Genomic DNA, 22578 nt, shown 5'->3' with positions numbered 1-22578 from the left:
GCGTTCATGATAACACAACAGCAGGAAGGCAACTGCATTAGCGCACCGTCTATTACCCGTAGCGATAAAGAAATCGGCTTCATTCAAACGTGACCGGTGTTGATACGAAAGCAGATGTTAAGTGAACATTAGCATTTCAATTCGATTCACGCGTACGTGTAGACGCATGCGTTGGCTTGGTTGTTCACATGGTGTATCTGTTTCTTCTATTAAATTTCAGTTGCTCCAGCGTTGTGTTGTCTCGCCTCTCGTATTTTGCGTCCTTTTTTCGTTGGTTTCTGATCCGTCGATATGTACCAACAGGCCCAGCAAGCTGCACTTCTACACCACTCTGGTCTGCTGGTGAGTGCGGTGCTATATCGTAGCCATTGCTGATCACAGAGTGAAAAATGTTACGTGGATAACAAATTGGCTGTATCACCTTTGCTGATCCTGTAAAGAAACACGTGCATGTCGTAGTGGATGATAAAGCTGTATGGTTGACTTCATTGTTACGCTGGCACTGCAGTATACATTTAGTTCCAGGGGGAAGAACGATCTGCACTTTTTGGCCATCGAGCCATGAAGATACGTTACTAGTGACAAAAAACTGTTTTTTGACACATGATTTGCAAGCGACATGCTATAATCGTGACGAGCTATACTGGAGATGGGGGAATCGTACAGCTGATGCTTGCCGTGTCATTTCGGCCGAAATTACATGAAAAATAGTTGTTGCCTGTAAACACAAGCCCTATTCTTGATTGATTGTGGGGTTTAACGCGCCGACGCAACGCAGGCGATGAGGCGCGCCGTAGTGGAGGGCTCCGGATTAATTTCGACCGCCTGGGGATCTTTATCGTGCGCCGAAATCTCGTACACACGGGCGTTTTTGCTTTTCGCCTCCATCAGAAAAGCGGCCGCCGCGGCCGGGAATCGAACCCGCGACCTCGTGCTCAGCAGCGCAACGCCTTAGCCACTGAGCCACCGCGGCGGGAAAGTCCTATTCTTGCTACAGACTTTCGGGAAGGGATATATATTGCATATTTTGGGTCATATGCGGCGTGCGAATAACTGGCGAATGAAGGGAGCCCACAAAAAATACTGGAATAGCAGTCAGCTCACCGCCTTAAAAAATACTGTTATTAGACACAGACGGGTATTCACAGCCTTCCGCCAGCCCTCCTCACCCACGCACGTGCGCATGGGACAAACTTTTCTGCACTAATAATAAGTGCCAACAAAATCCCATGAGAAAGAGACACCCTTAAAAAAGCGCAGTGGAATATTCCCCAGAACGGTAAATAACTACTTGGTATTTCTATTTTGTACGGGGAATTGCAAGCGAGTATTTGAAGTTTGTTTTCATGCAATTCGAAAGTTCTGGCTAAAATTTGTTACAATGTGTTCAAAACTGTTATAGTAACTTCACAGCGACAGCGAATTTAGCCATTTTTATAGTTCACTGGAAAGCACCGAGCTTCAGCCACAGCTTCTACTGGTATTACTTCGAACATATTCTTAACGTCTTTTCTTTTGCTATTTTTTCTCATGTTCACCTTATCACACGCAGAAACGGCATGTCATCAAATAGGCCAAAATGAGAGCTCATGCATGCCAACACATCCCGCCACTCTCCAGGTACTCACCACAGGCGTACGCCGCCAATGATCTCAAACCGAAAAGCGCCACATTTTCTGTTTGTCGGACACCTCATTAGATATAAAAAATATATCAAGAAATTTCCCCGACCACCACGCAGCGCAGTTCTAGTCCCGTCCTCGAGGAAATTGAGGTTATACCTTCAGGTGCCATGCCGCAACAACGCTTTTTTTTCGGCACCTTCCCCAGCAAGCTTATTTCTCGCGCAAACTGCCCAGCGCCCAGCTCTCCATGTGGTTGTCACAAGACTAATACACTAATGAATAATGGCGTCTAATTGGAGCCCCAAAGCTAGGAGATGACGCCCAATAATGGCTCCACTACATCCGCACGCCGTGAAAATATCTTACTTATTGCGTGCTAAAAGCAACGCCACTCAGATGTCGTAACGAGCCTTGCTCACACCGTTACACCAGTGAAAGTCGCATGCCAAACACGCTTCATGCCCTGCTTGGGTATTACGAACGTCTTAATACAACGAGGCCAGAGGCGTAATGCAGTGACGACATGTTGTGGAATACGAGGCGCTCTTGGAGCTATTTTCGATGGCGTGATAAGTGTCTATTACACGGCTGCAGGAACGCCACCTTTGACTGACCCGCAATTACCAGAAGCCCCAGTAACCGAGCTTCAGTAACTAAGCCGGCTTTGATGCGGCTCTCGGCACTTTCAGTGCGGAGATAAAGTGGGTCTCCACTTTAACGCTTTGCACCGAGGGGAGTTCCCGACCAGGTTTGCCGAGTGCGTTCACCGTGCGGCGGTAGCCTGCGGCGTTTTCAAGGCTTTTCTACAGTGAAGGGAAAGATTTACACCTCTGTTAGCGTTATCTGGTACTTTTAGGTTTACGAAACCTGTTTTTTGAGCCCTCAAAATGCGTTTGGAGGATGATTAAGAAATGCGTCCGGAAGTTAGAATGTGCATAATGAGGTGATCATCTAAACACAGCCTCGAAAGTTTGGATGATGTGTCGTGCCAAAGAATATCAGAGGGGTTGTCAAAGTCTCGTTTGTTTAAAGCAGTGAACGTGTTTACAGTTTTGAAACAGAAAAGAAAACGGAGGGATACATACAAAATAATGATCTGTGGCGTCTGCAGAAAGCTTCTAAGCACGGTTTTTTTTGTTTATTGCTCTCACCAGAAAAAACAGCCACCGTGGCTAAGAAGCAAAAACGCACCCTCGTGTGGAGTTGCACACGCGGCTACAAACCGACGGAGCAACTGTGTCAAGTAACAGCAATCGTAACGCAATGTTTACCGGCTGCAGGAAGGTGCTATTGTCGAAGTTGTAAATGTGCGCTTATAATCTGCATGTGGACACCGTCGTCACACAATTCACAGGCCATTCGCAAGTATAAACAATAAGGTACGCATTGTAGATAGGCTAACCATGTAGCGAGACATACTCACAACCCGCGCACCACCACGGCAACAGAGTGGCTACCGAAAGGCAGGACAAGAATTAGGGAAAGAGATTTCACTGGATAGAGGTATGAATAAAGACAATTTGTTCTGAAGAACGAATGCCAGAAGCACGGGACTGCGCGGCTTGAAGTCAGTGGGATAGACCTTCGTCCTTAAAAAAATTCAAGGTTAGGACGTTACTGAACTGAAACAAAATGTACCTAACAACCTACAAACGACAATGGGTATATCTCATTCGAACGAACGTAGTGGAGGAAGATAAGGAAAACAGGCAAGCTTGCTATCACGTTATTTTAGCGATTCCTATCATAAACACCTTATTCGATGCCACCTAAGGATGACAAAGCACTCAAAGGACGTAATGGTTGCTTAGTTAAAGTAAAAAAAAAGAAATTTATTCACATCCTTCATGGCTACTGCCCACCCCAGGCAAAAGAGGCCATAATCTAAGCATCAGGAGTGCGTCGACAGGACATGCCCGCGCCCAAATGCGGGCTGTGTAGATGCTCATCAACCTGGCTTAAGAGTCGACCACGAGGACGGGAGAAACTACCGGTGATGCTGGCCGCTGGAGGCATCTTTGAATGAACAGGGGCATCGGCTTGATTCCCACAGAACATTGGTTTCCTAAGGCCCAATCCTAAATAAAAAAATGGGACGGCCACCATAAACCACGCGTATCACTCGTAAATAGCCAAAAAATTTAATGAAGGTTCTTGCTTGTAAGTGTCCAAACACAACGCCTCTGAAAGAAAATAAAACCACGATGGCGCGAAGTTCTGTACAGAACAGGACGCTAGAGGGCAGTGATGACGAAAGAGCAAAAAAAAGCTAGCAGAGGCCAGGTTAGGCCCAGGTTAGGCCCAAGTACCCCACTTATGATCATGACAACAGAGCGATTGGCACGTTATTGTTAAGAAAATTCTTAAGTTTGGAAGTGTGCAATTTGGGAGGCCGAGTAAAGAATAAGAGAATAGAGACCTTTGCTTTGAAGGAAGACTTGGGTACGCAATTATAATTATACAAAATGTTACTTAAAAGCGCAAGTGAACTGTGCAACAGCCCATTTTTAGGCCCCCTTTTTTCAATTTTCGAGTGTTTGAAGTTCTCGCAGGAAACATTGGGTTGCCCCGCCAAATTTCAGGTCCAATTACGCAATTAATACAGGCCTCTTGTGGAGACGCACTTACTGCACATGCGATGGGTTCGAGATAAATAGTGACCGATCCTCGTGCATCGACGTCTGCCAAGAAGGTGACCTTCGTATGAAACAAATAGACCTTTGTACTGAAATAACAGGTCGACAGGCCAATATGCAGATTTAAAGGAGAGGGAATGGCTCAAAAACCTTCGTGTGTGGCATACCGGTATCCCAGCGTATACTTAGCCGACCAATGCTCCCGCTCTGATCGTAGCACACTCTTTGGTTATTCGACTCGGCCGCTGATCGCGATATTCCAGTCATCGTCCGTCGTACTTAGGGTATTATATTTCAGCTCCTGTTTCCGAGAACGCTCATTGGGGGTTGGGATAAGGTTCTCGCGAGTTAATCCTTCCATCGCTTGTCATGATTCGAAAAAAAATACGCATGCATTTATAAGAAGGGCGCACGCCAATATTCACTCTCAGACACAAAAAATAGCGCTGGTCGCCCACTCTCTCTTGTGGACAAGGGCTCTTGCTGATCAAGTTTTAAATGGCGGAGGGTGCACAAGAAAACAAAGAGCGAAATATCTGAACAACCTGTTTTTTCGGTACTGCAAAAACGGGCACGTAGGCGCATTGCACATGGGTGCAAACCAGAAGCCTATTTAGGTGGTCTATTTAGATTTGACGCGCTGAAGCTACGCCTGGTATACGGTGCCCGAGCTAGTGGGTGACTTCCAAATACTTTGGGCAACCATTGGATCTTTAACGTCTAGACACGCATGAGTAAACTTTTTCCGCCGCCATCAGAAAAATGGACGCCGCGGCCGGGATTGAACCAATGTACTTCGGCTCAGGACTACGCCTTAGCCATTTACCCACCGCTGCGGGTTAGTACAAAAGCAGAGCCAGAACTTTAAGTGGATTCAGTAGATTTTGCCACCACCGTTCTGAATTTATGCTCCTCCATTGTAATTCATGCTTAATAATTGCATCGCAAAGGTAAATACACTCAATTACGAACCATCCTTCAACCTCAAAGAAGTGGGTTCTGATATGACCCTCTTTTGAAAACCTAGTGAGTCGTAGAAGATGTTGACGCCGCACTCATAGTTGCTTTCTGCAAATGCATCGTCAAGCTGAATACTGATTCGACAACTCTAATGCCAAATTGCTTCCAATGTTTCATTATTCACGAGAAAACTTTTATTTTTCCTACTGTTTTCTTAATTTTCCAGTCTCGAATATTTCCGAGCACTGGGTCAGATATTGAGTTAGGGACGCAAGGAGCTTGATAGAGACGCCGAATAATAATTGTGCACCTTCCTCTGTTGCTCCTAAGCTGCTACCCCTCCCTGATTAAGCACATTTGCAACATTCGCGAGAAATGTCGGCCACAAATGTAAACATGTATATAATATTTTCTCAACATTTCTTCTCAAAATACACAAAATGACACCGTACTGGACAGGCTATCACTAGGTTTAAAGCCAACCCTACATATCTTTTAGATGTTATGTAGTAAAAGGGATAGTTAGGATTGTAGGCCGCTTTTCAGGGGGAGAAAAAGCAGCACAAAACAACGAGGACCCAGTAAAGGAAGGCACAACGCAAGCGCTGACATTATACCTGGCTTTGTTATTAGAAGATGTAAATGTATTCATAAAGCCAAAAACAATGTCTTAAAACAACTGCGCAGCACACGCGTGTTTGATAGTAGCCGTTATGCGCTTCTTATGTAATTACTTTGCACTAGCGTACAACTTACGAATGTGCATTAAATTTATTCCAAACGTTACACTAATTAAAGGCAGTACTAAAGCTTTGCCCGTGAATAGATCAAACATTTCACAGTTGTCGTTACAAACTTTGTGTCCAACGATTATATATGCCTATGCACTATGCAGAAGAATTTCAATGCACCTTTAGAGAAATTGCGGAAAACGTGATGTAATAAGGCCCATAAAGGTTCCGTGGGCAGTTTATATCTCCTGCACCTTGATGGGTGGCGTTAAATATTACGTTTTAAAGACTGATGCCGGGATAATGTATGCGCTATAAGTGAGGGAACGGTATAATATTAAACCTCAAAAAGCTGCTCGCACGCTGATAGAAAACAATTCTAGGAGAATATTCTCACCAAGTAAAGGTAGCAATGATAAGCGGTACTTTTAAACCTTCTTTTTGTGTGGAAAGGTGGTTGTATGAAAATAAGAGGCATGCGAACCATCAGGAGACAACGCTAAAACATACAGGCAGAAGAAGAAGCGACCTTTTTTTAAAATTAAGATCGAGTACGCATTTATTCGGAACAGTTTGCAGAGGAGCTGCTCCCAGTGTACGCTCTCTGGGAACCAATTAAAACGAAAACGGCAGCAGAAATTTTTAGCAACGCCGTATACGGCCGGGTGAAGGCTATCGACGTTCAAAATCAAGTAGACGTAGAACCACTTTGATGATGAAGCACTTTCGGCGCCATCTCTTAATAAGAGGCGGCTCGCGGTTAAGGGGGGCATCCTTCATCATGGCCGTCAACAGCGAGGATGTGGCCGTCCTTTTGCAGAGGGAGAACTGCGCGAAGGCTTAGCGATGTAGCCAGGCAAGTGAAAACCATTTCACCGGGTGGTAAAAGTCTAGCACGCGCAACTCTCTTATAGTGTAAAATACTAGAAAAAAGGTACTGTTCCAAAAGAGGGAGGCCCTAAAGAATTAAAGGAGATCAGGCTTAAAGAAAGCCAACTGCTCAGTGATCTTCCTGATAAGTTAAAGTTGTAACGCTTTTAAAGAGGTCCCATCTTAGATTTTAAGCCGACAAGAACAGCTTTAAAAGACTCCTGTGCGCGACATCGAAGCCTGTCAAAAAAATACTTTCATGTTTCGCTGATGGGAGATGCGTTGCGCAATTCTTGTGAGCGTATGTAGGAAGAGGCTTGGCACGGTAAGCTTCAGCGAGGCTTTCGCTTAATGAGGGCGTTGCAGCTCTATTTATGACAATTATTGCGGAGAACAGCGCAAGACTAATTTTTAATTTAGTGATCGTGGCTGATACTCGTAGGTTGTGCTGCACTGACTATCTGGGCCAACATCACACGTCTGCAAACGTCACAAAAGTCGCAAAACCCCCAAAATTTATTTATGGGCTTGTTGGTTGGCAGTTGATACGCATACACGGAGCGCACACAGGTCGACAAAAAAGGAAGACGCTGTCCGTGGCTGTCGTTCATTTTACTTGACTGCTACGCTCTGTTGGTACTGGTGCCAATGCGTTAGAAAAATCTGTACGCTATCTGGAGCTTAAAACAACATATGTGCGTATTGCTTCAAATAAATTACGTCCGGTGAGCTGAGCTGGCATAGACCGAAGGTTAGGATTTCACGCACCATTTGTAGAACGTAAGAGTAACTGCCAACAGATTACCTACCAAGGGACGCTTGTCGAAAATTGCCACTGGTTCACATTGCGTTCCTGATACAGGAAGACAAGAGCCATCGGCCACGCGTAGGGAAGGGTGGAATAGCAGATTATGGGTACTTCACCTTTATGAGAGAAACTTTAATAAGATGAAGACAGTGGCCCTAACTAATCGCGAGGTCGAGATGCTCACGAATAAGCAGGAGACATGAGAGGAGATACATGCGGGAGTTTCAATTGGTTTGCCTGTTCTTGTTATCGGTAATTCTCATTTCGAGCCATCTTGGAAAAGATGTAATCTGCATATAAGATAATGTTTTGCATAATTCAAGCAGGAGTTCCCGCATCGTATATTGTGTACATTTCTGTGTTTATATCTAAAAGCAGCGCGCCAAATCGAGACGTACAACCAACTAGACCCATTCCTATAATTCACACTGGTCTATAACGTGTTATTTTTTACCTATTGAAGCCATATACTAAATTAATTGTTACCCACGTATTAACTAGAAGAAATAAAAAAGGCGCGCCTAGAAATTGTGGAATCATACACTGAGAAGCATTTTGGAGAGTAAAGACTGACAAACCCTGAATGATGTATCCAGTTTATTGACTGTGCATTGAAGTAAAAATTACTCAGCCAATTCCGAAACATTAGCAGTATTTTCGCTGCAAGGATTGTAATGGATAAACGGACATAAAATGATAATACCTCAATTTTTAGCACAATATAGCTTGTGAAGGTATACCTAAATGTTGTAAACCATTGCCTCTGTACCGGTAATTTCAGAGCCTAAAAATGACTAGTGAATGTCCAACAGGCACATCAATCATACCAATACAATCCAAATCCATTCAACACGAGTGACTCGCGAACGTTTCACCAGGTGTGCCTTACCAATCTCGTGACGTGTTGGTTGGCAGTGGCAAGTGGCTTGATTACTATGCGATTCTTTAAACCTAAGAACTATTATACATTGGACGAGCGTACAATCTAAAGCATGCACGTATCTATCTACCTGGCTATGCGATAGTGTATATACCTGGGCATATGGCCGCACTCCTGTTTTATGACTTTTCTACCTCGCGCTTTGTGTTTGAAGCCTCCGTAAAGGCACATTAAACTCTCGCATGGTGGGAAAGGAACAAAAAGTGCGCGCCTTGAATCGAGCTAGGGCGCATGAGCAAAGAAAATCATTTCAGTTAAGCTACTAAACAGTGCGAAAAAACGCCGGCTTTATCTTTGATTTCAGTCCTATCACACTGGAGTTCCTTCACAGTAAGCTCACTTCACGGTTTCTCTTAAGTGCGAGGATACATATTGCTTTATACAGAGGCCTTTTTAACTCCCAAGCGTTAGTGCAAGGCATCGACATCTCCAAAACGCGTTTTGTCGACGCCGCAAAGATAACATCTCCAAAGCGTCGCAGCGGGGTCCTGTAACTAATGTCCGTGCCCAGCGCTCGTCGCCAAAGGTATCACAGCATCGCCTGTACACTCACGCAACATTTACGTGGAGCTCGAAGCTGTTAAAGCTGCTTCCTATTGGCCGTACACGACAATTTGTCGATGCTGAAAGAGTAATGTACGCGGCGGATTCACCGAATACGCGATATAATATAAAACCGATCTTTTTATTTATGGACCCAACTTTTGCTGTCGTACATAACGTCATAGATTGGCACGTGGAGGCTGATTTTTCTCCGGTGGTTGTGGATCAAGCACCGTGCGCAGAATCTTCAAACGGTATAAACGGGTAAGAGCAACGCCTGGCTGCACAAGACCTTCAACATCTCCAGGCACCCCGTCGGCTTCCGATGGTCATTACTTACGGCGACCTGAGGCAGTGGCATTGGGAGAGCATTTGTGTTTGCGACGATCCGGGGTTGCAACCTCCTCGTTGTGACAGGAAAAAATGTCAACAGGAAAGTGCGGAAGATGAGACACTAAGAAACGTTTCATTACAAAAAAGGAAACAGGTTATGGAAAACATTTTGAAAATTGTGTCTGTATTTAGCTGCCGAATATTATCGTATTCTTAGATGACAACATGAATTACCGGCAAAGATTTCGGATATATAGTTTGAAAACATGTATGCTTGTGATAGCTTAGGATGAACGGGAGAGTTAGATAGATAGATAGATAGATAGATAGATAGATAGATAGATAGATAGATAGATAGATAGATAGATAGATAGATAGATAGATAGATAGATAGATAGATAGATAGATAGATAGATAGATAGATAGATAGATAGATAGATAGATAGATAGATAGATAGATAGATAGAGAGAGAGAGAGAGAGAGACAGACAGACAGACAGACAGACAGACAGACAGACAGACAGACAGACAGAGATAGAGAGGAAGAGGGAGTTTTTATTTCTACCTGGGGGTAGAAAACGGCTGGGTAACACACAGTTGCTGGTATTGCATCCAGTACTTGCCTACTATCCAGTGTTACGATTAAATGTGAATATTTGAGGCACTTGCGATTTGCGGATGATATTGCCTTATTCATGCAGTCTATCGGCCCTAAGAAAATGTGTCTCAAGAACTTTAGTAAGAAGGTTAGTTACGAGGTAAAACCAAACACACAAAAAATGAAAAGTTTCTTGTTTCGAAACAACGCCGAAAACACTCCTTTCATGTAGGCAATGAAATTCTAGCAGTACGTGATAATAACTATATTGGGCAAAGCATTAGTGTGCATGCTTAAAAGAAACAAAAAAATTGAAAATAATTGCCGAAGAACACCCTTTCAATGTAGGCAATGATGTTTTAGCAGTGCATTAAAAAACCATCGTCGGAGACTCATTATTGCGGCATGGTGTCACAAGAAATATATATGACCGCAAAATTGGTGCAGGTCGAGCTGCATTCGGAATGCATTCCGAAATACTGAGCATTAGGTTCGTCTGCCACCGAGCAAGTTGGTGTACCACCAATGTGTGCTTCAGGTGAAACTTGGCGTCTTACTGACCAATGAAAAATATATTCTAGCGCTAACACTTAGGGATGCGTACACCGCGTCATGGATCAGGAGAAAAAGATTTAGCGACTTAGCGACAGAAGTGGGGATTCATGGGCAGGTACCGTAATGGTCATGTCGGACAAAAGGTGGACCATCCGTTTGACAGATTGGCTCTCAATAAAAGGTAAACAAAATACAAAAAAATATAAGCATTCGATGGGGACATGAAGCAAAAAAATTGAGGACTCGGCGTGTAAAGAATCGACTCGAAGCACTTGTTATTGAAGCGACTAAAAGACTTTGGGAGAGCCTTCATTCTGTAGTGACCCCAGATGCGCTGGGAATGACAATAGCGGGGAAGAAGGAGTATTCGGGTCTGTATGTCTGTGTGTGTGTGCAATTATTAGTAGATATCTACATATACAGATTAAAATTGCATATTAGGTTTGCGAATATTTCCTCAGAGGCTTTTCACCAAAAGCACCTATTATTCGGGAGTTCCGGTATATATAGGTTGCAATTAGCGAGCGATCATTATCATGTAAAACAGGTTGACAAAAAGAACACAGAATGTACATCGGACGTGCCCTGCAGCGCAAAAAAATTACACCATCTTCCCACGCGGGAACCCGGGTGCAAAGCCGTGGAGTAGTAGCGTGATAATTGGTTGTTAGAGTAAAGACACGTGTCGTAGCGTATTAAATGTCTTCTTTATTTATCGAGTAGTGGGGAACGTTTTGCGGCTTATCGTTCTCGAAGCGAGGAATCCGCTGTTCGACGCTGGCGTTTCGAAGTGTTGTCACGTTGCCGAACGCCATCTGGTACTCGCCGCTGGCGGTTCAAAGCGGCTTCTCGAAGCGAGCAATCCGCTGCTCGACGCTGCCGTTAGCGTTCGGCGTCGCGAGCTCTCCACTGTGCAGTGTTGTACGGAACGGCGTTACAAGGAACGGCGTTCCTGGAACTAGTCCCTTTTTGGAGGAACGGAGGAACGCCACCATTCCATTAAGGGTCGGTGGAGCTGTAACGGTAACTCGTTATGTTTTTGAAGGAACGGCAGGAACGGCGTTCCTGCCGTTACATCGCTGGAATTTGGCTGTTTTTGATGCCAAGGCTCGAATACAAAAATCCACAAGTCGCTACTGCGTTCCTCTTCCTATAAGCTGGTCAATTTGCCCGCCCTTCAGCCATAAGTGCTTCCTCGAAAGTGAAAGGCAGAAGAATAACAACGCAGCAGGCCGCAACTTCTGCTTGCTTTCATGGTGGTTGAACTTACGCGGCGTTCGACGGGTGAATAGCGTAGCCGCGAGAATACTTTTCACCTTTCATCGTTTGTCTGGGGAGGCGAGGATGCGCATCTGGCCGATGGAATTGTTCCCTGGCGGGGAAAGATTGTCTAATACGTGATCCGGAGATTTCGGTGTCGAACATTTAAGTGCAAGACGTTCCGGTGCAGATATTTCTGTGCACGGACATTTTGGAGCACGACGTCTTGGCCCAGACATCTTGAGTCACGGATGTCCCAGGCATTCTTTGAACATTTTAGCTTTAATATTGTAATTGCGTGACTTGATATGATTTTATGTTCGAGACTTGTGCTTGCGCCACCCTTTGTGTTAACGAACGCTAAACCCTGCCAGAGCATTGTCACGTAAAACCGAATTTCTGTAGGAGATGGTAAAAGTTAACGTTGTTGATTTGCATCCGTTCAACCTTTTTTTTTATTTTAACATTAATGTGAACAACCCTAATAGTTTAGGGGTTACCAAAACGCTTTGCTTTGGTAAAAAAGCGCTTTGCTTTGGTTTGCTTTGATACTACCACCAGGAGCATTCATTGTCAAAAACGTCGAGGCGTCATCGAGTACGGTCTTTTGCTAACAGGATTGGCAATAGGAACCGCAAGGCCTAGGCGCTTATCGGACAGGAGACCGTGACTGATGGGGATGAGAAAGATCGCGTCCACTCGAACTGCGTGCACCCTCAGCATCAAGAACTAGTGCTCGTGATTTTTTAGCTGGAAAGGATGGTCAAAGAGACGTTGCATGTCTGTTTGTCTCATTCGGGGATCCTACCTTTAAGCTCCCAGATTAAACACACGTCTCTTCTCCACAAAGAAGGGAAACCGAAACCAGTGCATAGCGCTTGCTGATAGTCTGTTTTCCCCTGTAAACTTCAATAAAATTATGACCTTCCGCCTCCTGAATACTAAATACATGAGTAGTTTATTGCAACTGTGCGTTCCTCGAGGTATTTTATGTAAGAAAGCAATTCCTAATGTATTTAGGCATTCCGGCATTGGAGTCGTCTTCCTAATTTTGTCGTTTTGTTACAAGGTATAATGTATATATATTATGCATTGTATGCAAACACATTAATGAAATTGAACGTTAGGACATCGGGAAAATGTCGTTATAGTTAGTTTATTTCCTGAGGAAAACAATCTGCACAGAGAGGGTCACAATCAGTGGCGTAGTCAGAAATATATTTCGGAGGGTGTTCTGACACTGAAATACCCCTTCGCTTCACCATAGTGGAAATTTTCAGCAAAACGGCTGTACTTCTACACAGTAGAAACGGTGTACTGGCATCTATTGATCTACAGCCACGTTGCTCCGCACTGACGAAATTCTTCCTCGCCTTGTAGTATGGGGAACCACAACATCCGCTCCAGGGACCAAACGAATTAGGGAACTGTGCTCCAGCAATTCGTAGACGGAAGTGGTGGCTGTGCCATTTCTCGTCAACGCCATTTTATAGAACGTTTTGGAGGGAGGGGAGAGCAGAGAATTTTGCATTATTCCGTTTGCACTTACCTTAGCAGGACAGATGAAGTGAAAAGGGGTGCGCTTCAAGTTTTTCTGTTGCAAGCCGTTAAACTATGGATGTAAGGGAAATTGACGCTGATGCTTCGCTGCAAAGCGGATGCTGTTGGCAGGGCCATTTAACGTCTTCAAGTTCGCGCCACGTAATCGCGTTGGGTTGAAGTAATTTCCTACCGATCTCCTACACCGTCTTGAGAAACTGCGAACAATTTTGCCGTCGTATTCAACAACAGCGACGAGAGACAGAAGTGCGAGTTTGCCTAATCGCCGGGGCTGTTATTTGAACCCTGAAAAATCATATGATAAAGCAGTAAATTACACCTTAAAACCCTTCTTAAAATGTCGCCGCAGCTTATAGGTATGTCTTCACCTTTGAATAATACGTGTGCTTCGGCAAGCCGCGTTCCGCAGAGGGTCTTCTTTTATTTCTTAGTACACACTCCAAGCTATTTACAGGAATGATGGCCGGTGTAGTTCAGTTTATAACAGCTTCTTTATTCCTGCCCCTACAAAACGTCTGCGAGCTTTAGTCCCAAATAAACGGAGGGACCCCATGTGCGGGGTCACAAAAACGCACTCCTGAAGTTAAGTAGAAATGTCAGGTACGAGATCCCCCACGTGTTGGGAGCCACTAAGAGACCCAAGTACCGGGAGGCATTAAGAAATCCTTGTTACGGTCCCTAAAAACACCACGTACCGGCAGTCACTTAAAAATCCCCGGAATGGTGCAAATGAGAGCCCCAGGTACAGGGAGTTACAACAAAGTTTATTGTATGGGGTCAATAAAAGTCCCAGGTACGGGAAATTCAGCTAGAATTCCGGGTACCAGGAGTTACCTCAGAAATCATGAAGATTTTGTGCTCCATGGTGACGTGGATACACCACTGTGAGAGGAGCCAGATGAAAGAAATATCGCCGTTATTTTTTATCTGCATGACATGTAACCGCGGCCACGGGCGGGGGGTGAAAGAGGTTTCTTCGTTCTGAATCTCGGTCAGCATCATCTGCAGAATAGTTAGATTACCCCGTAATAAGGGCTGAGTTGGTGAGGCGTTGTGCACCGGAGGCGAAGAACGCGGGTTCAATTCCGGCCGCGGTGGCTGCTCCTTCGAAAGAGGCGAAAAGCGAAAACGCCTTTTTGTCGAGACCTCGGCGAACTTTAAAGATTTCCAGCTGGTCAAATTTAATCTGGAGCACTCCACTACTGCGTGCCTCGCAGAGCAGGTGTAGCTTCGGCGCGTTAAAGCAAATTATGAAGGTAGCTTTAAAGCGGTGTTTAGGAAACCACTTTCTCTCTCTCTTTTTCACATTGGATCGACATAAAGATGCGTTCAAGACCGGTTGCGGGAGCATGCAAACATACTCAAGTTACTCCGGGGAAGTAATCTCGATTTTGATTTTCCAGAATAGTTTGCGGGAGCCCTCCTACTATGGCAAAAGGCGGCACTCTGAGAATATACAAAATACACAGATGCTTTTGAAATAGGTCGATATGACCAAACGTGCGTCAGCCTACCACAGTGGCTCTCACCAAAATATATTTACTTGCAGATAATGCCCTTCTACTCTCTCCTTTGCTCCTTTTGTCTATCTATTTGCTCGGGTGCCGCCACAAGTATATATAACAGTCTGTCAGCCGTTGTGTTACATTCTTCATTGAGTCCTCGTCCTCGCGTTGCTTGGCACACATCGCTATGAACCAAACGGCCCAACTGCAAACCGCATAAAAAAGACGTGCCTTGCCGTACAAATTATTCCGTGCTAGTTTAAATGGACTGAAATGTAAGAGACCGCCCCGATGATGCTCAAACAGAACACCAGGGTACCTAATCTACAGCGCTTCCGTCTCCGCAAGCTCTTCAGGTTGTTTTTAAGGAACGCAGCACAGAGGGGCAAACCAAAAGAAAAAGTGACGGAGGTTCGTGATGTAGCGGTGGGACAGTGGCGGCCGTCAGCGCGAAATGATGGATTACCACAGGCGATTGGTGCTCCGATAATGGGGAAGAAACAGGTTATTTCTCTGCGAGCTACCATCATATCTGTGGGCTCTGGCCCGTGTATTTTTGCGTCCCACAGAGTCTTCGAAGCTTATAACAGAGAAAATAATTTGAAGCATCTAAATTTGGGTAACGCGGTAATGGCAAACTTAGCACAACCGCGAATTTTGTTGCCGAAGCATGACACCTGGCGTTGAGGTGAAGGTCCCACGAGTAAGCTATGATCATATTGCCGCGAACCATGTATGGGCTTGCTTATTTATTGTTTGTTTTTATAGCCGGGCCACGCCCGGCTGTGTTATCTGCGTTCCAAGCAAAGCGCGTCTTCCATTCTTTATTTTTATGCCACACGGGCTATCCCATTCAGATAAGCAAACTGTTTCGCCCTAACGTCGCTAGTGCAGAATAATCGTCTGTGATCTACAATGTTCTGGATGCGAATCGACGGTTCCAGAAACACTCGCGCCGACAGATAAAAAGCCTGCAGAGCAGACGCCTCGGCATTCGATTCTGCGACGCTCGCCGACGCAAGTCACTTTGTTGACCGCTGCTTCGCCGCCTCTGTATTCTTTTGAGTTGTTAGGGGAGCACAAGTTCGCTCCAATAAATTTGTTTCTCCTTCAAGACAACTGCGTCGTCCTTGGCTTCGTGACAATATAGAAGAGACACTCTTCCGTATCGTTAGAGTAGTAGACAGGAGACACGTCTTGTATTGCAAAAGGAGAGCAGGCCAAACCGGTAACACATTTAGCAACCTAAATGACTGAATTTCCTATCACTGTAAGAAAAGGAGGGTTAAAATATGCGCACAAGCTTGGCAGAGAGAGAGTAGTTGTAATAAATAGATGTGTAACCAACGCAATCACACAAAAACGTTGCGGGGGCAGGGGGGCGAAGCTCTAATGAGAAATGTAGAGGTTCCCCATTGGAATTGTAACAATAATATAAGCTATATTTATCCAGCTCGTCCCTCCTGCCCCCCCCCCCTAACTACACTGGCACTTCCACGTAATTCTACTTAGGGAAGCGCCATGATTTGTGGGATAAGAAACCCGTTTTATGGTACTGTGTTACGTTCTTATGTAAAACTAGTGGTGGCGTAATATGCTTTCGTCAATCTTAAGTAAACACCGCACGGTAGGAGTGTTTCATTTTGAAGTTGCATGCCGCGCCTATTCACGTCTCCTCGCTTGTGAAAGAAGTAGAGGTCTTAGGTGGCCGGACGCTGAATACAAGATGCGCAATGGAAGAGTAAAACCTTTTAGTTTAAGGCAAAATTGAATGGTGAAGACCAGCAGCTTAAAAGCTGTTGTGGTTATTCCAGCTTCTAGTCGTTCTCTAGCATCCTTCGTAAGCATAATGATGAATACGTAGGCTTACAGATTAGTGAGAGTACATTACGATGATTAGGAATTTCTAGGTCTTCGAATTTCACTGCTAGATACGGTGTTGCAGATTGAAACTGCATCTGGTTTGATACCGCCGACGTTTACTATCATCATGGGCGTCCGCTAAAGCCGAGAAGGCTAGCGTCTTGACAGCCAGAAACCAAGAAATAGGCCGCTGCGGTGTACCGACCGGTGTTATCAACGGTTGACGGCACCAGAGCGACTGCCGAAGTCACCTCTGATTCGAGCATTAGCCATTTCAGTGCTGCGAGCACACCTTACTTTCAGCCACACATGCAGAGCCGCCATGTTATGTACGTGCAAAAGGCATTAGGATATAAATGTGTTCCCTTTTTCGTCAACAAAATTTCTGTTTGTGCCTCTACGGTACCTCAGTGCATCGCCAATAACAAAAGTAAGCACAATAACACACAAGTAACATCAAACAATCCTTTAAAGTTGATGTATCACCAGACATCTGTGAGCGAAACCTTTGAGTTTGAGTGTGCCCGCCAACGCATTCCGAGAGGAAGCTTTATTAAAATATATTTATAACAGATATGTATCAGGAATAACAGCTTTTAGGAATTAGGAGAACGGGCATGACACTGAACCCTTTATGTTACGCGAGAAGTGTAATGTTTTAAGCAGTATATATAATTCACTCAAAGCCACCTTCAACTTGTGTTGTTGCGCCATTGTTATCGTTTCCTGGGAGCTGCACACAAGAAATAGAGGAGCCATGCACGGCACCAACAAGAGAAAAATGATACCTTTCTAATAATGCGCAAAGAATAACTTTTGACTCATAAATACGCAGTTTAGAAGCTCCTTTCCAACGTAGAAAAATGAACATGAAGGATAGCCAATCCAGTGAAACACTGTTTTTTTTTTTCATGTGGTGATAATAGTACAAGTCAATTTTTTCTGGATGGAGAGAATACATGGTGTAAATATAGAAAAAGAGGTTCCAATGTTTCCGCACAGTGATTAGCAATTTTTAACTGGCGCATCCAGCGGACGCTATAGTTAACAGGAATACAACGTGATCTTTACCGGTCGAAGACAATCCGGCGAAGCACAACCATCTAAAGCTGGTCAGATTGCTCTTTTAGAGCGATGCTTGAATGTCTAAGTAAAATCTATGTTTTCCCGCTTCACGCGTCTGCGGGCATACGTCTGACATCGTGATGCAGGCTACGCTCGTGGTGAAAGCGTTTTGAACACGCAGGCAGTGTCTCCAGCAGCGCTGAGTTCCAAACTCGGTTATCCTCGGCGGAGCCTGAGTGGCCTTCATTTGCTGTGAAAAAGCAGGAAGCCGCTCCCGTGCAGGTACGTGCGCTCGGTTTGTGGCGGGCACAACAAATAACAAAAATCCTGAACGCAGCATCCATCACGTGTTTTCTAGCTAGTCGAAAGATTAACCTATCAAGCGACCGCGAAACGAAGCGCCGCTGTGAAAACTGAAATCACGGGTAACGCACCGAGGCAGTTGCGGTCAGTGATCCGTCATTTCTGTTACTTGTGTGCCTTTCCCCAAACCAAACGCTTGTTCCTGTTTTATTGACCTTGGTGAAATTGCATGGCAACGATGCCACTTCTCCAAGTGAGTTAGAAGAACAGAGGAGGCATGGAAGGGGCGAAGCAGTCAAAAATGTACTTATTCTAAACAGAACAAACAACGAAAAGAATGTCTAGTAGCAGTCGCAATGAATTAAAAACTAACACAGAAAGAGCTGGTATCCCTGAGATTTGCAGCCCTAGTAAAGACTTGGCCCTCTCTGCCCTGCAAGCGAGAAGCTGCTGGGCGTACCTGTCAGTGCTGGTCATCAGATGCACTTAATACTCGAATAGGCGTCGGTTGGCTTGGTTGTGGATACACATGATGGTCACCAGGTTTTGGGTAATTTGTAAAGAGCAAAATTTGGCAGAAATCCTACGGAGCCATTTTAGTTCTCATATCATTCTGCTAGTTTTGCTCAAGAACATACCAGAACAATAAAATCGTCGGCTGGTGTGTGGGCTTCTGTATGCGTAATGAAAGTGAAACGTGTGGGTAAAATGTAAACAGATATATCGTGTAGTAATTATATTATTACCACAAATTTATTGAGCGAAATTATGCGCGTAGGTGAAGTTTTCATCGAAATCATTTACTAGAGACAACCGGAAGCAATATAGAATACTCGGCGCAATTCACACGTTTTCAATTTGGCGCGAAATTCAAGCATGCATTCAGTCACTTACAGTTTGTGCATGCAGATCCACAGACCCGGTGTAGTAATTAATGCCATTACTTCGGCCTTTTGAAAATAATGCCAGGAAGTAGTCATGTCAACGAACAGGGTCTCATTTATTGATCAGTACGTCACTCTCCACCGATATTCCGGCGCCCGTTCATGCCGTGATGGACGATTCGATATATTTTTACATCTGCATTGACGTCCCCAGGAAGGGCCGTGGTACGAGTGGCGTACCTCCACAATATGTCCAGTCACGTAATAGTGAGGACGTTTTGGGGATGGTTTGCTGCGGACCTGTGCGCGCCAGCTACCCAGTGGTGCTGTTCTGTGACGGAGAGATAAACTCACCGGCAAGGAGCGATACCACAAGCAGACTCGTTGCTTCTGGTGTAAAGTGTATGTGCGAAGGTGAGCCTCTAAAAAGTCTGCTACGCAGTATCTGACAATTCCCATTCCGAGAGTTTCCAGGCTTTGTTGCGCATGCCTTGTCTGGTCAATCTAGCCAAAGATCGGTCCGTCCCTTAGTTCGTTAGAGGGCGAGACAATGCGCTCCGCAACTATGCGTCGACCTTATTTGTTTTTTTTTTCAAAGGGCCTTCCTTTGCTGCAAGGTCACCTAATAAAATTTCTTGATTACATGCCTAGGGAATCTAAGGAGAACATTATCTAGGAAGTGTTTGCGAAGCTGAGCACCCCTAAAAAGGTTTTCGGGCTATCTAGCAATTTTCACTCTGGATTTTCCACAATTCCTTTTACTCGGCATGGAAAATATATTGACATAAACCCCAGCACCACCCCCAAAAGATGAATTGATCACTTTATTAACCACGCGAATCAGCAAAACAGATTTAATAAAGAATAGCCAATTTTGCGGGCTTACCGAATTTCATACAGAAATTTTTCCTCTAGCATGCACGCCACTATGTCTTGAAAGGGCTAACGAGACAGGTATGAGTGAACCGTTATCCAATATCGGAGGTACATGTATTTTCATGTTCCTGTAATATTGATATATATAACCTGCTGAAATGTTAAACAAGGTATCAGACACACATATTTTTGTGCTGTATTTTATTGCATGCTTTCACAAGAATGAGTTATATACCGCGGTCATTCTTCTGCGAGAATTCATTCATGTATGGTTGATGTGTACATTAGGCAATTCTTTTCTTTATTGCCCTGTATTTTAGAAGTCTGCCACTCGTTCGATTCCAAGAAAAGGCTGCTTTACCGGGTAGCTTGCTAGAAAGAATAAGTAGCAGAATAATTTCGCATTGCTATTCACCGATCAGTTCCACATGAGGAAGAAAACAAGTTAGTGCCCCAGCTCTTGGGTACGGTGACCCGATATGACTGGATACATTGTATCACCTTAGATGCCCGATGGCCTTCTAGTTGCACTGGTTTTCCAAGCACACCTGGTTAGTAGCTTTATGCTGTACGTCACACTAGAACAAGCCGTACCAGACTGAACGGCGCCTGACAAGGAACGGCATAAAGCGGGTTGTGTGAAGCTGCGAGGACCGGCTGGTTTGGCAAACGATTGCGACGTGTCTGCCCCCGTGTTCAAGCAATTACGCTTGGAATCTGCGTACGCACCGCGACGTCTTCGGATTGAGGGTAATTATCCTTCCTAGAAAAGCCAGCTGACCACATATGAAAGGGTGCAACCTAACGCCGTTGCATTTAGATGGGATCGAGCTTGTAGCAGCGCTGCGAGGATGTTATGCACTAATATTGACAACTATGGCTGTTGCATTGCTTGCGCAGCAGTGCAGGGATTGCATGTGAACCTTTGTTTTATAAAGTTTCGCATGTACCGGTCATCCCATTTGTACCATTGCGTGGCGTTGGGGGAAGATTTTTTAGCGAGTTGTAGCTGACTAACATTCTTCCATGACTGTTTTGGTTATTAATTTTGCTTGTGTGGATAGACCAAAAAAATTCGTAGGAATGAAACAGGCTATCAAAACGTATAGCTGTTTTAAAGTGAACACGTTTGTTGGAAACATGCCACCGTGACACAAAGTTGAAATTACTCACTCTTATGTCAGAGTCCTGTGGTATTGGACATTTGAGAGATCTTTACTGGTGCTCCGGAGAGGGAAACATTTCATTACGAGCATGCGCTTCAAGCAGATCTTCGTGCCCGTGACAACAAAGTTAAATTCGTCGTTAGTATAAGAGCATATTGATATTGTTGCAATTAAAACTTACTTTAGTGCAACATGGGCTTTTGCAACATTTATGTTCATTTTTGTTAGGGGTATCAGGACCATTAAAGGAGGTAATAATGTCAAATCTTAACCTGTCTTGCCACCTGTAAACAATATATATAGTAGGTATAGTACGCTGCTTGTGTATAGCACCCTTATATTGCTCTGCATCTAGTTCCCCCCTTCATTTTGTACATATAACATGAGCCCTGCTCGCTATAATAGAATACCAGAATGGAAACCGACATGTCCAATGTGAGGTATATGCAGATTTGCCTGTGCTGCTTTAACCGAACAGGATCAGCACGGAAGGCAGACACGCGCCCCAAACGCGAGCCTCGCACGAAGCACACGCGAGTGGCGGCAGCCGCCTCTGGGGAAAGGGCGCGAAATACAAAAAAGATAAACGAAGGCAATACGGGGAAGGACCGAACAAGAAAGCGAGAGAAGGGAAACCGGTAACGCAGCTTCCACTCGGCGCGGGCGATCCTCAAGTACCGCTTTGCTTGTTTACTCGTGGAATCAGCAGGCCCCGCGTTCCGGACCACAACAATTTGCGGCGCGTGAAGACCGTTTACGGCGGCAAGCAAAGACTGAGGCTGTCGTAGATTGCAGCGGGGGTTAGGCCATTGACTCCTGTGGGCCTGCGTGACAACTTTCTCGACTAACGCTTCTCAGCTTGCCGCATCTGAATTCTGGCTCGATAATCTTAGGAATCCCGCTATTCGTGCACCCCTGGCTAACAGGTAACTTTGGACGCGCCCTTGTGAGCAGAGGGTAGTCGGTCATATAAAGCGCGGCCATCCACCGGCTGTAAACTGTAGTCTGTCTGGCACTGTACTTTCATAGGTGTACCCCTCGCTGTTCTCGCCTAAAGTTATACGAGCGCATCCTGATCAGGGTACTGCATAATTGTTTTATATTTCAACTGCTACTTTGAACAAGACTACAACGAGCATGTCCTGATGAGGGTACTGCATTATTGTACTATCTTCCCAATGCACTTTGAACAGGAGTGCATCTTTAGTGGTGGGCATACTACGTGAAGGCAAAAACAAGAAGAACGGACAATTAAAGCACCGCGTATTTAGTGTCGCATTTGTTTATCGAGTGTCGCATTTGTCTTTTTGTCATTTTCTCATTTTGTTGCATTTGTGATTTTGTATTTTGTATTATGATTGTTCTCAATGGACACAGGTAGTTTTTAGCCTGCCATTGCTGCGTCGGCGGACGGTGCTCTGTCAAGCTGCATGGTTGCAGCTTTTCTCCGCCCGCTTTTTTCACGCATGTGGTGACATTGGTGGAAAATAACCTGAT

Source organism: Haemaphysalis longicornis, unplaced genomic scaffold (assembly GCF_048455015.1).
Source record: "Haemaphysalis longicornis isolate Haplotype H1 unplaced genomic scaffold, Haemaphysalis longicornis Haplotype H1 scaffold_6, whole genome shotgun sequence".
Classification (NCBI taxonomy): Eukaryota; Metazoa; Arthropoda; class Arachnida; order Ixodida; family Ixodidae; genus Haemaphysalis; species Haemaphysalis longicornis.
This window is presented reverse-complemented; position numbering follows the sequence as displayed.